Here is a 16,840-nt window from a genome sequence, read left to right as displayed (position 1 = left end):
CTATTTCTCTGGAGATGCAGATATACCCCCCATGTCTTTAGTCAGATGTGGTGATCCGTATTTTCTGCGGTGGATATTTTCTAGTGTTTTTATACTGACCGCATAGTGCTCTGTTCTATTCTTTCTTTTTAGCTAGTATGGCCTCCTATGCTATAATCTGATTTCATATCTGCGTATGTTATTTCCCTCTCCTCTGACAGTCAATATTTGTGGGGGGCTATCTATCCTTTGGGGATTTTCTCTGAGGCAAGATAGGTTTCCTGTTTCTGTCTTTAGGGGTAGTTAGATCTTAGGCTGTGCCGAGGGCTCTAGGGAGTGTTAGGTACCCCCCACAGCTACTTCTAGTTGCGCTGCTAGGTTCCGGGTTTGCGGTCAGTACAGGGACCACCTTCTCCAGAGTCCGTCTCATGCTGCTCCTAGGCCACCAGATCATAACAATATAGAAAGAATGGGGAGCAGCGGAAGGACATAGAATGGGGGAGATGTGGTAGGACATAGAAGGAATGGGGGAGATGTGGGGGAACACAGAAAAAATGGGGGGGGATGTAGAAATAAACCCTGTAGCAGAGAGTTGGCGGTGTCACTGTGGAGTTTGCAAGGTGCAGAGCAGATGGCTCTGCAAAAAGCTCAGCCTGTGTGAGGGAACACAGAGCCAAGCGGAGAGAACTCCTGGCACCCCGCAGGATGATACGATGGTGCAGTCACCCACGGCAACGGGACACATTTATGGACTGTCTTGTTTCCCGGCTGTGATCTGGAGGATACCGTGTGTTTTGTTTGTGAGTTTTGGACATTAGAACTACATTTACTTTGAACTTTCCAGGGTCACTGCTTCATCACTGCACAGGGTGGACACCACTGCACTACAAGTGTCATGTCAAAGTTTGGGCACCCCTGGTCAAAATTGCTGTTATTGAGAACAGTTAAGCAAGTTGAAGATGAAATGATCTCTAAATGAGATCAAGTTAAATAAGACACATGTCCTTTGAATTTTAAGCATATATATATACTGTATATATATATATATATATATATATATATGTGTATATATATATATATATATGTATATATACACTGCTCAAAAAAATAAATGGAACACTAAAATCCCACATCCTAGATATCTCTGAATGAAATATGATCAATGTAAATCACAACTAATATCCCACGGAGGTCTGGAGTTGGAATAATGCTCAAAATCAAAGTGGAAAATGAAGTTACAGGCTGATCCAACTTCAGTGGAAATGCCTCAAGACAAGGAAATGATGCTCAGTAGTGTGTGTGGCCTCCACGTGCCTATATGACCTCCCTACAACGACTGGGCATGCTCCTGATGAGGATGGTCTCCTGAGGGATCTCCTCCCGGACCTGGACTAAAGTATCCACCTACTCCTGGACAGTCTGTGGTGCAACGTGACATTGGTGGATGGTGCGAGACATGATGTCCCAAATGTGTTCAATCGGATTCACGTCTGGGGAATGGGCGGGCCAGTCCATAGCTTCAATGTCTTCATCTTGAAGGAACTGCTGACACACTCCAGCCACATGAGTTCTGGCATTGTCCTGCATTGGGAGGAACCCAGGGCTAACCGCACCAGCATATGATCTCACAAGGGGTCTGAGGATCTCATCTCGGTACCTAATGGCAGTCAGGCTACATCTGGCGAGCACATGGAGGGCTGTGCGGCCCTCCAAAGAAATGCCACCCCACACCATTACTGATGCACTGCCAAACCCATCATGCTGAAGGATGTTGCAGGCAGCAGATCGCTCTCCACGGCATCTCCAGACTCTGTCACGCCTGTTCCATGTGCTAAGTGTGAACCTGCTTTCATCTGTGAATAGCACAGGGCGAAAGTGGCAAATTTGCCAATCCTGGTGTTCTGTGGCAAATGCACAGTGTTGGGCTGTGAGCACAACCCCCATTTGTGGACGTCAGACACTCAGACCATCCTTATGGAGTCAGTTTCTAACCATTTGTGCAGACACATGCACATTTGTGGCCTGCTGGAGGTCATTTTGCAGGGCTCTGGCAGTGCTCCTCCTGTTCCTCCTTGCACAAAGGCTGGGGTAGCGATCCTGCTGCTGGGTTGTTGCCCTCCTACAGCCCCCTCCACGTCTCCTGGTGTACTGGCCTGTCTCCTGATAGCTCCTCCAGCCTTTGGACACTACGCTGACAGACACAGCAAACCTTCTTGCCACAGCTTGCAATGATGTGCCATCCTGGATGAGCTGCTCATTAATCATGGGGTGGATCAATCCTGCTTTGGGGTTGTGTTGCAGCCAATGGCACTGGGAATATTCACAGGTAGAGAGAATGAATTCAGTGAAATTTTCACAAATTCTTGATGCAAACAACACCATCTGTAAAAAAGCTAAAGGTGAAAAGAGGATGGTGTCACGGGGTTACCACAACAGAGAGGACCCAGAAGTCCGCAGTGTCTCATTGCTCCTACTCCTGAAAATAAGCACTTCTCCTTTCTAAATGGTGTTTACTTCTTTTGGCAGAACAGGGGTTAATCGGCCATGTTGGAAGCCTTGGGAGTCTGAGCTCTCAGCTGAGCTCGGTTAGCCACTCACATTCCCTTTATAATCTGGGTCTTGATTCAAACCCATGTCAGTGCTAGCTTATGCTGCATGGCTTGGAGGAGAGGTGTTTATATGAGGAGTTTGGAGGAGTTATCTGTGAATGTTGCGTGGCTTTGTAGGTGTGATAATTCCCTTCTCTTATTTTAGTTTATTTCCTATCCTCCACTCCCTGGTGCATTCCTCTTGGTGGAGACCCCGGCATCTTCACCTTCTGAATTGTCTCGGGGAATATTGCGAGCTGGGGCACCCCTTTGTGTTAGGGAGAGGGAAGGAGCCCATGGTCCTGAGCCATTCGACAGCTGAGTGGTGACAGATGACTTCTACAAATGGATAATGATCCTCAACACACGTCAAAATCCACAAAAGATGACTGTGGCACTTCAGGAGTTCGGGTACCACAGTGGTGCTGCCTTCCTCTCGAGGAGGGTAATGCCATGCCTGGAGACAGGAGGGATCCCCTTTGGCAGGTAATCTCATATTCAACACATTCTGACTCCAGACCAGAAGGGGGAGCTCTAAACCCTGTTTTAGGGGAGCTTACCTCAATTTACATCCTGGTCTGGAGGAGGAGTTAGACAGTCTGGTGCAGACAAGAGACAGGGAAAGAGCAGAGGAGTGATCAGTAGCTAGAGGAGGGCTATGAATGGGTCCCTCTAAGCAGAGCACAGAGGCCGTGCACCGGGAGCCCGAGGTTGTGGGCAACTGCAGGTCCCACAGCAGAACCGGAGGGCAGAGAGCTGAAAGTTTCTTGCCTACATCAAACCTGAGGTTCAGCAGCATTGCAGAGCCCGGAGTTACCGTACAAAGAGACCCCAGAGAAACAGCTCAAGTTGCCTACTGTGCAGGTACTGTCACAGGACAGGAGAGAACGAGAACCTTGTTTGGACACTACAGGCAACAAGAAACTAATAGCCAAGGAAGACTCCCAACCTGACCTGTCTTCAGGCTGCCTGAACTCCATCTACACCTGTTGCCGGTACCCTGGACTGAGGCCTGCTACCATCAGTGTTATGAACAGGTAATTCAGAACCACAATGGACCTTGAAGTTCAGAGCATACAAAGTGACCTGACATTTACCAAAACCATATGACGAGCTCTGAGACGTGGAAACTCTGCTGACCGCAATCCCTAATCCTATCACACCACACTAGAGGTAGCTGTGGATTGCGCCTAACGCTACCTATGCAACTCGGCACAGCCTGAGAAACTAACTAGCCCTGAAGATAGAAAAATAAGCCTACCTTGCCTCAGAGAAATTCCCCAAAGGAAAAGGCAGCCCCCCACATATAATGACTGTGAGTAAAGATGAAATACAAACACAGAGATGAAATAGATTTAGCAAAGTGAGGCCCGACTTACTGAATAGACCGAGGATAGGAAAGATAGCTTTGCGGTCAACACAAAACCCTACAAACAACCACGCAGAGGGGCAAAAAGACCCTCCGCACCGACTAACGGTACGGAGGTGCTCCCTCTGCGTCTCAGAGCTTCCAGCAAGCAAGAAAAACCAATATAGCAAGCTGGACAGAAAATATAGCAAACAAAAATAACATATGCAGAACTTAGCTATGCAGGATAGACAGGCCACAGGAACGATCCAGGAGGAAGCAAGACAAATACTAGAACATTGACTGGAGGCCAGGATCAAAGCACCAGGTGGAGTTAAATAGAGCAGCACCTAACGACTTAACCTCATCACCTGAGGAAGGAAACTCAGAAGCCGCAGTACCACTCTCATCCACCAAAGGAAGCTTATAGACAGAACCAGCCGCAGTACCACTCACGACCACAGGAGGGAGCTTGGCCACAGAATTCACAACAGTACCCCCCCCTTGAGGAGGGGTCACCGAACCCTCATCAGAGCCCCCAGGCCGACCAGGATGAGCCACATGAAAGGCACGAACCAGATCGGCAGCATGGACATCAGAGGCAAAGACCCAGGAATTATCTTCCTGACCATAACCCTTCCACTTAACCAAATACTGGAGTTTCCGTCTCGAAACACGAGAATCCAAAATCTTCTCCACAATATACTCCAATTCCCCTTCAACCAAAACCGGAGCAGGAGGAGCAATAGATGGAACCACAGGTGCCACGTATCTCCGCAACAATGACCTATGGAACACGTTATGGATGGAAAAAGAAGCTGGAAGAGTCAAACGAAAAGACACCGGATTAAGAACCTCAGAAATCCTATATGGACCAATGAAACGAGGCTTAAATTTAGGAGAGGAAACCTTCATAGGAATATAACGAGATGACAACCAAACCAAATCCCCAACACGAAGTCGGGGACCCACACAGCGTCTGCGGTTAGCGAAACGTTGAGCCTTCTCCTGGGACAAAGTCAGATTGTCCACTACATGAGTCCAAATCTGCTGCAACCTATCCACCACAGTATCCACACCAGGACAGTCCGAAGACTCAACCTGCCCTGAAGAGAAATGAGGGTGGAACCCAGAATTGCAGAAAAACAGCGAAACCAAAGTAGCCGAGCTGGCCCGATTATTAAGGGCGAACTCAGCCAAAGGCAAAAGGGACACCCAATCATCCTGATCAGCAGAAACAAAACATCTCAGATATGTCTCCAAGGTCTGATTGATTCGTTCAGTCTGGCCATTTGTCTGAGGATGGAAAGCCGAGGAAAAAGACAAATCAATGCCCATCCTAGCACAAAAAGCTCGCCAAAACCTCGAAACAAACTGGGAACCTCTGTCAGAAACGATGTTCTCTGGAATGCCATGTAAACGAACCACATGCTGGAAAAACAACAGCACCAAATCAGAGGAGGAAGGCAAATTAGACAAGGGCACCAAATGGACCATCTTAGAGAAGCGATCACAAACCACCCAAATGACCGACATTCTTTGAGAGACGGGGAGATCCGAAATAAAATCCATAGAGATATGTGTCCAAGGCCTCTTCGGGACCGACAAGGGCAAAAGCAACCCACTGGCACGAGAACAGCAGGGCTTAGCCCGAGCACAAATCCCACAGGACTGCACAAAAGAACGCACATCCCGCGACAGAGACGGCCACCAAAAGGATCTAGCCACCAAATCTCTAGTACCAAAGATTCCAGGATGACCAGCCAACACCGAACAATGAACCTCAGAGATAACTTTATTCGTCCACCTATCAGGGACAGTTTCTCCGCTGGGCAACGGTCAGGTCTATTAGCCTGAAATTTTTGAAGCACCCGCCGCAAATCAGGGGAGATGGCAGACAAAATTACCCCCTCTTTGAGAATACCCGCCGGCTCAGACAAACACGGAGAATCGGGCACAAAACTCCTAGACAGGGCATCCGCCTTCACATTTTTTTTTAGAGCCCGGAAGGTACGAAACCACAAAGTCAAAACGGGAGAAAAACAGCGACCAACGAGCCTGTCTAGGATTCAACCGTTTGGCAGACTCGAGATAATTCAAGTTTTTGTGATCAGTCAAGACCACCACGCGATGCTTAGCTCCTTCAAGCCAATGACGCCACTCCTCGAATGCCCACTTCATGGCTAGCAACTCTCTATTGCCAACATCATAATTTCGCTCAGCAGGCGAAAATTTCCTGGAAAAGAAGGCGCATGGTTTCATCACCGAGCAATCAGAACTTCTCTGCGACAAAACAGCCCCGGCTCCAATTTCGGAAGCATCAACCTCGACCTGGAACGGAAGCGAAACATCTGGTTGGCACAACACAGGGGCAGAAGAAAAATGACGCTTCAACTCCTGAAAAGCTTCCACAGCAGCAGAAGACCAATTGACCACATCAGCACCCTTCTTGGTTAAATCAGTCAACGGTTTAGCAATGCTATAAAAATTAGCGATGAAGCGACGATAAAAATTAGCAAAGCCCAGGAACTTCTGCAGACTCTTCAGAGATGTAGGCTGAGTCCAATCATAAATGGCCTGAACTTTAACAGGGTACATCTCGATAGTAGAAGGGGAAAAAATGAACCCCAAAAATGAAATCTTCTGAACACCAAAGAGACACTTTGACCCCTTCACAAACAAAGAATTAGCACGCAGGACCTGGAACACCATTCTGACCTGCTTCACATGAGTCTCCCAATCATCCAAGAAGACCAAAATATCATCCAAGTATACAATCAGGAATTTATCCAGGTACTCTCGGAAGATGTCATGCATAAAGGACTGAAACACTGATGGAGCATTAGAAAGTCCGAATGGCATAACCAGGTACTCAAAATGGCCTTCGGGCGTATTAAATGCTGTTTTCCATTCATCGCCCCGTTTAATACGCACAAGATTATACGCACCACGAAGATCTATCTTGGTGAACCAACTAGCCCCCTTAATCCGAGCAAACAAATCAGACAGCAGCGGCAAGGGGTACTGAAATTTGACCGTAATTTTATTTAGAAGGCGGTAATCAATACAAGGTCTCAGCGAACCATCCTTCTTGGCCACAAAAAAGAACCCCGCTCCCAATGGCGACGATGACGGGCGAATATGACCCTTCTCCAAAGACTCCTTCACGTAACTCCGCATAGCGGCGTGCTCAGGTACAGATAAATTAAACAGTCGACCCTTAGGAAACTTACTACCAGGAATCAAATCGATAGCACAATCACAATCCCTATGCGGAGGTAGGGCATTGGACTTAGGCTCATCGAATACATCCCGGTAATCAGACAAGAACTCTGGGACCTCAGAAGGGGTGGATGATGAGATAGACAGAAATGGAACATCACCATGTACCCCCTGACAACACCAGCTGGACACAGACATTGATTTCCAATCTAATACTGGGTTATGGACTTGTAGCCATGGCAACCCAAACACGACCACATCATGCAGATTATGCAACACCAGAAAGCGAATATCCTCCTGGTGCGCAGGAGCCATGCACATGGTCAGCTGGGTCCAATACTGAGGCTTATTCTTGGCCAAAGGCGTAGCATAAATTCCTCTCAATGGAATAGGACACTGCAAGGGCTCCAAGACAAACCCACAGCGCCTAGCAAACTCCAAGTCCATCAAATTCAGGGCAGCGCCTGAATCCACAAATGCCATGACAGAATAGGAAGACAAAGAGCAGATCAAAGTAACGGACAAAAGAAATTTCGACTGTACCGTACCAATGGTGGCAGACCTAGCGAACCGCTTAGTGCGCTTAGGACAATCGGAGATAGCATGAGTGGAATCACCACAGTAGAAACACAGCCCATTCTGACGTCTGTGTTCTTGCCTTTCAGCTCTGGTTAAAGTCCTATCGCACTGCATAGGCTCAGGTTTATGCTCAGATAATATCGCCAAATGGTGCACAGATTTACGCTCGCGCAAGCGTCGACCGATCTGAATGGCCAAAGACATAGACTCATTCAGACCAGCAAGCATAGGAAATCCCACCATGACATCCTTAAGGGCTTCAGAGAGACCCTTTCTGAAAATAGCTGCCAGCGCACATTCATTCCATTGAGTGAGCACGGACCACTTTCTAAACTTCTGACAATAAATCTCAATCTCATCCTGACCCTGACACAGAGCCAGCAAATTTTTCTCTGCCTGATCCACCGAATTAGGTTCGTCGTACAGCAATCCGAGCGCCAGAAAAAACGCAACAATATTACATAATGCAGGATCTCCTGGCGCAAGGGAAAATGCCCAGTCTTGAGGGTCGCCACGTAATAAAGAAATAATAATTTTAACTTGTTGAACTGGGTCACCAGAGGAGCGGGGTTTCAAAGCCAGAAATAGTTTACAATTATTTTTAAAATTCAAAAACTTAGCAATATCTCCAAAAAATAACTCAGGAATAGGAATTTTAGGTTCTAACATAGGATTCTGAACCACTAAATCTTGAATGTTCTGTACTCTTATAGTGAGATTATCCATCAAAGAGTACAGACCCTGAATGTCCATGTCCACACCTGTGTTCTGAACCACCCTGATGTATAGGGGAAAAGAAAGACAGAACACAGTGCAAAGAAAAAAAAATGGTCTCAGAACTTCTCTTTTCCCTCTATTGAGAAGCATTAGTACTTTGGGCCTCCAGTACTGTTATGAACAGGTAATTCAGAACCACAATGGACCTTGAAGTTCAGAGCATACAAAGTGACCTGATATTTACCAAAAACATATGACGAGCTCTGAGACGTGGAAACTCTGCTGACCGCAATCCCTCATCCTATCACACCACACTAGAGGTAGCCGTGGATTGCGCCTAACGCTCCCTATGCAACTCGGCACAGCCTGAGAAACTAACTAGCCCTGAAGATAGAAAAATAAGCCTACCTTGCCTCAGAGAAATTCCCCAAAGGAAAAGGCAGCCCCCACATATAATGACTGTGAGTAAAGATGAAATACAAACACAGAGATGAAATAGATTTAGCAAAATGAGGCCCGACTTACTGAATAGACCGAGGATAGGAAAGATAGCTTTGCGGTCAACACAAAACCCTACAAACAACCACGCAGAGGGGCAAAAAGACCCTCCGCACCGACTAACGGTACGGAGGTGCTCCCTCTGCGTCTCAGAGCTTCCAGCAAGCAAGAAAAACCAATATAGCAAGCTGGACAGAAAATATAGCAAACAAAAATAACATAAGCAGAACTTAGCTATGCAGGATAGACAGGCCACAGGAACGATTCAGGAGGAAGCAAGACCAATACTAGAACATTGACTGGAGGCCAGGATCAAAGCACCAGGTGGAGTTAAATAGAGCAGCACCTAACGACTTAACCTCATCACCTGAGGAAGGAAACTCAGAAGCCGCAGTACCACTCTCATCCACCAAAGGAAGCTTATAGACAGAACCAGCCGCAGTACCACTCACGACCACAGGAGGGAGCTTGGCCACAGAATTCACAACACATCAGTAAACCAGGTAAAGACTGCAACCCTGTGTCCTCCATTTATTTACTGGCAACACATCTGTTATGTAGGCAATCCTGTGACACAGTGTGCCAGCAATCAGAGCACATACAGTGATCTGACAATAACCCAAAAACAATAGAATGAGCTCTGAGACGTGGAATCTCTGTAGACCGCAATACCTGAACCTATCCTAAACACAACTAAAGGCAGCTGTGGATTGCGCCTGTCACTACCTATGCAACTCGGCACAGCCTGAGGAGCTGACTAGCCTGAAGATAGAAAAACAAGCCTGACTTGCCTCAGAGAAATACCCCAAAGGAAAAGGCAGCCCCCCACATATAATGACTGTTAGCAAGATGAAAAGACAAACGTAGGGATGAAATAGATTCAGCAAAGTGAGGCCCGATATTCTAGATAGAGCGAGGATAGCAAAGAGAACTTTGCAGTCTACAAAAAACCCTAAAGCAAAAAACCACGCAAAGGGGGCAAAAAGACCCACCGTGCCGAACTAACGGCACGGCAGTGCACCCTTTGCATCTCAGAGCTTCCAGCAAAAACGAATAGACAAGCTGGACAGAAAAAGTAGCAACAAAAGCAAAGAAGCACTTATCTAAGCAGAGCAGCAGGCCACAGGAAAGATCCAGAAGCTCAGGTCCAACACTGGAACATTGACAAGGAGCAAGGAAGACAGAATCAGGTGGAGTTAAATAACAAAGCAGCCAACGAGCTCACCAGAACACCTGAGGGAGGAAGCTCAGAAGCTGCAGTACCACTTGTGACCACAGGAGTGAATTCAGCCACAGAATTCACAACAGTACCCCCCCCTTGAGGAGGGGTCACCGAACCCTCACCAGAGCCCCCAGGCCGACCAGGATGAGCCACATGAAAGGCACGAACAAGATCTGGAGCATGGACATCAGAGGCAAAAACCCAGGAATTATCTTCCTGAGCATAACCCTTCCATTTAACCAGATACTGGAGTTTCCGTCTAGAAACACGAGAATCCAAAATTTTCTCCACAATATACTCCAATTTCCCCTCCACCAAAACCGGGGCAGGAGGCTCAACAGATGGAACCATAGGTGCCACGTATCTCCGCAACAACGACCTATGGAATACATTATGTATGGAAAAGGAGTCTGGGAGGGTCAGACGAAAAGACACAGGATTGAGAATCTCAGAAATCCTATACGGACCAATAAAACGAGGTTTAAATTTAGGAGAGGAAACCTTCATAGGAATATGACGAGAAGATAACCAAACCAGATCCCCAACACGAAGTCGGGGACCCACACGGCGTCTGCGATTAGCGAAAAGTTGAGCCTTCTCCTGGGACAAGGCCAAATTGTCCACTACCTGAGTCCAGATCTGCTGCAACCTGTCCACCACAGAATCCACACCAGGACAGTCCGAAGACTCAACCTGTCCTGAAGAGAAACGAGGATGGAACCCAGAATTGCAGAAAAATGGAGAGACCAAGGTAGCCGAGCTGGCCCGATTATTAAGGGCGAACTCAGCCAACGGCAAAAAGGACACCCGATCATCCTGGTCTGCAGAAACAAAACATCTCAGATATGTCTCCAAGGTCTGATTGGTTCGTTCGGTCTGGCCATTAGTCTGAGGATGGAAAGCCGAGGAAAAAGACAGGTCAATGCCCATCCTACCACAAAAGGCTCGCCAAAACCTCGAAACAAACTGGGAACCTCTGTCAGAAACAATATTCTCAGGAATGTCATGCAAACGAACCACATGCTGGAAGAACAAAGGCACCAAATCAGAGGAGGAAGGCAATTTAACCAAGGGCACCAGATGGACCATTTTAGAAAAGCGATCACAGACCACCCAAATGACTGACATCTTTTGAGAAATGGGAAGGTCAGAAATGAAATCCATCGAAATATGTGTCCAAGGCCTCTTTGGGACCGGCAAGGGCAAAAGCAACCCACTGGCACGTGAACAGCAGGGCTTAGCCCTAGCACAAATCCCACAGGACTGCACGAAAGTACGTACATCCCGTGACAGAGATGGCCACCAGAAGGATCTAGCCACTAACTCTCTGGTGCCAAATATTCCAGGATGACCAGCCAACACCGAACAATGAAGTTCAGAGATAACTTTAGTAGTCCACCTATCAGGGACGAACAGTTTCTCCGCCGGACAACGATCAGGTTTATTCGCCTGAAATTTTTGCAACACTCGCCGCAAATCAGGGGAGATGGCAGACACAATGACTCCTTCCTTGAGGATACTCACCGGCTCAGATGAACCCGGAGAGTCGGGCATAAAACTCCTAGACAGAGCATCCGCCTTCACATTTTTAGAGCCCGGAAGGTACGAAATCACAAAATCGAAGCGGGCAAAAAATAACGACCAACGGGCCTGTCTAGGATTCAAGCGCTTGGCAGACTCGAGATAAGTAAGGTTCTTATGATCAGTCAATACCACCACGCGATGCTTAGCTCCTTCAAGCCAATGACGCCATTCCTCGAATGCCCACTTCATGGCCAGCAACTCTCAGTTGCCCACATCATAATTACGCTCAGCAGCCGAAAACTTCCTGGAAAAGAAAGCACATGGTTTCAACACTGAGCAACCAGAACCTCTCTGTGACAAAACCGCCCCTGCTCCAATCTCAGAAGCATCAACCTCGACCTGGAACGGAAGAGAAACATCTGGTTGACACAACACAGGGGCAGAACAAAAACGATGCTTCAACTCCTGAAAAGCTTCCACAGCAGCAGAAGACCAATTAACCAAATCAGCACCCTTCTTGGTCAAATCGGTCAATGGTTTGGCAATGCTAGAAAAATTACAGATGAAGCGACGATAAAAATTAGCAAAGCCCAGGAATTTTTGCAGACTTTTCAGAGATGTCGGCTGAGTCCAATCCTGGATGGCTTGGACCTTAACCGGATCCATCTCGATAGTAGAAGGGGAAAAGATGAACCCCAAAAATGCAACTTTCTGCACACCGAAGAGACACTTTGATCCCTTCACAAACAAAGAATTAGCACGCAGGACCTGGAAAACCATTCTGACCTGCTTCACATGAGAATCCCAATCATCTGAGAAGATCAAAATGTCATCCAAATAAACAATCAGGAATTTATCCAGATACTCACGGAAGATGTCATGCATAAAAGACTGAAACACAGATGGAGCATTGGCAAGTCCGAACGGCATCACTAGATACTCAAAATGACCCTCGGGCGTATTAAATGCAGTTTTCCATTCATCTCCTTGCCTGATTCTCACCAGATTATACGCTCCACGAAGATCTATCTTAGTGAACCAACTAGCCCCCTTAATCCGAGCAAACAAGTCAGATAACAATGGCAAGGGATACTGAAATTTAACAGTGATCTTATTAAGAAGGCGGTAATCAATACATGGTCTCAGCGAACCATCCTTCTTGGCTACAAAAAAGAACCCTGCTCCCAGTGGTGATGACGATGGGCGAATATGTCCCTTCTCCAGGGATTCCTTCACATAACTGCGCATAGCGGCGTGTTCAGGCACGGATAAATTAAATAATCGACCTTTAGGGAATTTACTACCAGGAATCAAATCGATAGCACAATCACAATCCCTATGCGGAGGTAGGGCATCGGACTTGGGCTCTTCAAAGACATCCTGATAATCAGACAAGAACTCTGGGACCTCAGAAGGAGTGGATGATGAAATAGACAAAAATGGAACATCACCATGTACCCCTTGACAACCCCAGCTGGATACCGACATAAAGTTCCAATCCAATACTGGATTATGGGTTTGCAGCCATGGCAACCCAAACACGACCACATCATGCAGATTATGTAGCACCAGAAAGCGAATAACTTCCTGATGTGCAGGAGCCATGCACATGGTCAGCTGGGTCCAGTACTGAGGTTTATTCTTGGCCAAAGGTGTAGCATCAATTCCTCTCAACGGAATAGGACACCGCAAAGGCTCCAAGAAAAACCCACAACGTTTAGCATAATCCAAATCCATCAGATTCAGGGCAGCGCCTGAATCCACAAATGCCATGACAGAATACGATGACAAAGAGCATATCAAGGTAATGGACAGAAGGAATTTGGATTGTACAGTACCAATGACGGCAGACCTATCGAACCGCTTAGTGCGCTTAGGACAATCAGAGATAGCATGAGTGGAATCACCACAGTAGAAACACAGACCATTCAGACGTCTGTGTTCTTGCCGTTCAACTCTGGTCATAGTCCTATCGCACTGCATAGGCTCAGGTTTAATCTTAGACAATACCGCCAAATGGTGCACAGATTTACACTCGCGCAAGTGTCGACCGATCTGAATGGCCAAAGACATAGACTCATTCAAACCAGCAGGCATAGGAAAACCCACCATGACATCCTTAAGAGCCTCAGAGAGACCCTTTCTGAACAAAGCTGCCAGCGCAGATTCATTCCACAGAGTGAGTACGGACCACTTCCTAAATTTCTGACAATATACTTCTATATCATCCTGACCCTGGCACAAAGCCAGCAAATTTTTCTCAGCCTGATCCACTGAATTAGGCTCATCGTAAAGCAATCCGAGCGCCAGGAAAAACGCATTGACATTACTCAATGCAGGGTCTCCTGGCGCAAGAGAAAATGCCCAGTCCTGAGGGTCGCCGCGCAAAAAAGAAATAATAATCAAAACCTGTTGAATAGGATTACCAGAAGAATGAGGTTTCAAGGCCAGAAATAGCTTACAATTATTTTTGAAATTAAGAAACTTAGTTCTGTCACCAAAAAACAAATCAGGAATAGGAATTCTTGGTTCTAACATAGATTTCTGATCAATAGTATCTTGAATCCTTTGTACATTTGTAACGAGATTATCCATTGAAGAGCACAGACCCTGAATATCCATGTCCACACCTGTGTCCTGAAACACCCAAATGTCTAGGGGGAAAAAAAGACTGAACACAGAGCTGAGAAAAAAAAATGATGTCAGAACTTCTTTTTTCCCTCTATTGAGAATCATTAGGTAGGCTCCTTGTACTGTTATGTAGGCAATCCAGTGACACAGTGTGCCAGCAATCAGAGCACATACAGTGATCTGACAATAACCCAAAAACAATAGAACGAGCTCTGAGACGTGGAATCTCTGTAGACCGCAATACCTGAACCTATCCTAAACACAACTAAAGGCAGCTGTGGATTGCGCCTGTCACTACCTATGCAACTCGGCACAGCCTGAGGAGCTGACTAGCCTGAAGATAGAAAAACAAGCCTGACTTGCCTCAGAGAAATACCCCAAAGGAAAAGGCAGCCCCCCACATATAATGACTGTTAGCAAGATGAAAAGACAAACGTAGGAATGAAATAGATTCAGCAAAGTGAGGCCCGATATTCTAGATAGAGCGAGGATAGCAAAGAGAACTTTGCAGTCTACAAAAAACCCTAAAGCAAAAAACCACGCAAAGGGGGCAAAAAGACCCACCGTGCCGAACTAACGGCACGGTGGTGCACCCTTTGCGTCTCAGAGCTTCCAGCAAAAACGAATAGACAAGCTGGACAGAAAAAGTAGCAACAAAAGCAAAGAAGCACTTATCTAAGCAGAGCAGCAGGCCACAGGAAAGATCCAGAAGCTCAGGTCCAACACTGGAACATTGACAAGGAGCAAGGAAGACAGAATCAGGTGGAGTTAAATAACAAAGCAGCCAACGAGCTCACCAGAACACCTGAGGGAGGAAGCTCAGAAGCTGCAGTACCACTTGTGACCACAGGAGTGAATTCAGCCACAGAATTCACAACACACATCATCCTTGCCCACTACACTGGGAACCCCGCTACACCTGTGGGAAGCATCACCATCTATGCTGCAGTAACATCACCCTAGAGGACCCCTTTAAGCAGCGTCGGTCCCCTCTGACCGAGAACCACAGGTGGCACAAATACACATAAAAACCTTATTACAAAGCCCCTTAAAAGACTTGCCCCTTTTGATTGAGTGCCCAGTGCCACGGACCGGGTCACAGCCACCGTGACATCCCCTTTAAGTGCGACCGGACCCAGTACCGAGTATCCCCATTGCCCTAGTGGACGACTTATGACCTCACAAGCTGAAGGTTTTACAATGGCCGTCACAGTCCTCTGATTTGAACATCATTGATAATCTGTGGCGAGACCTCAAAATAGCAGAGGATGTAAGACGCCCCAGGAATCTCACAGGACCGCAGGAATTTTTCATGAAAGAATGGAGGAAAATCCCTCAAAGAAGAGAAAGACTCTTGTCTGGCTACACAGAGGGCTTACAAGCTGTGATACTTGCAAAAGCCGGTGATACTAAGTACTAACCACAAACTTGTGCATCATCCCATTTTCTTTTTTGTAATTTTTAAAATGTAAAAGATGAAAATATGTTTTTGTTTGCCTAAAATACAAAGAAAATGTGTCATCTGCAATTTTAGGCCTCTTAGAGATCATTTCATCTTCAACTTTCTTAATTGTTCACAATAACAGTAATTTTGACCATGGGTGCCCAAACTTTTACATACCGCTGTACAATGCGTCTGGAATCATAAAATCATCACCTCCAACAACATAACGTGGCATCTATTAGGCTGGATTCACATTTGCGTTTTTTGCTGCTGCGTTTTGGCACAAAAAAAGCATGCGTTTTTTTCCTATACTTAACATTAAAAACGCATGCGTTTTTTGCATACGTTTTGCCACCGCATGCATCTTTTCTATGCATGCGTTTTGTTGCAGAAATGCAACATGTAGTAATTTTTAGCGGCTTTTTTTGCCGCAAAAAAACGTATTGCTGTCTATGGAAATGCTTGCGTTTTTAAGCACATGCATTTGCATGCGTTTTTAAATGCATGCTTTTTAATAGAAAAACACAAGAATACACACTGATAACCAAACCCTCAACCCTAACCCTAACCCTAAGGGATCCTAAACCTAACCCTAAGGGATCCTAAACCTAACCCTAACCCTAAGGGTTAGGGTTAGGTTTAGGATCCCTTAGGGTTAGGTTTAGGATCCCTTAGGGTTAGGGTTAGGATCCCTTAGGGTTAGGGGTAGGGTTAGGGTTAGGATCCCTTAGGGTTAGGGTTAGGATCCCTTAGGGTTAGGGATAGGGTTAGGGCTAGGATCCCTTAGGGTTAGGGTTAGGATCCCTAGGGTTACTAGGGATCCAAACCCTAACCCTAGATATTTCTGTTTATAGTAGATTTTCTTGTTGATTTTGATGATTGGCAGCTGTCACACACTTCTCATCATGCGTTTAAAAAACGCAAATGCATGAAAAAACGCATGTAAACGCGTCAAAACGCCGCTTTTGCATTAAAACATGCAAAAACGCATGCGTCAAAAAAACGCAGCGTTTTTAGATGCGTTTACATGCGTTTTTTCACCAAATGCGTTTGCGTTTAAAACGCTGCGTTTTTAAACGCAAATGTGA

General features: G+C 46.4%; 1 protein-coding gene across 1 annotated transcript in view; it reads right to left on the bottom strand.

Moving 5' to 3' along the window:
* Positions 1–16,840, bottom strand: part of LOC138657336 (uncharacterized) — an 80,461-nt gene that overhangs the window by 44,225 nt on the left and 19,396 nt on the right. The gene's annotated exons all lie outside the window — the stretch shown is intronic.

Source organism: Ranitomeya imitator, chromosome 1 (genome assembly GCF_032444005.1).
Source record: "Ranitomeya imitator isolate aRanImi1 chromosome 1, aRanImi1.pri, whole genome shotgun sequence".
Taxonomy (NCBI): domain Eukaryota; kingdom Metazoa; phylum Chordata; class Amphibia; order Anura; family Dendrobatidae; genus Ranitomeya; species Ranitomeya imitator.
The sequence above is the reverse complement of the archived record's forward strand: the minus strand, read 5'-3'. Positions and strand labels throughout refer to the sequence as shown.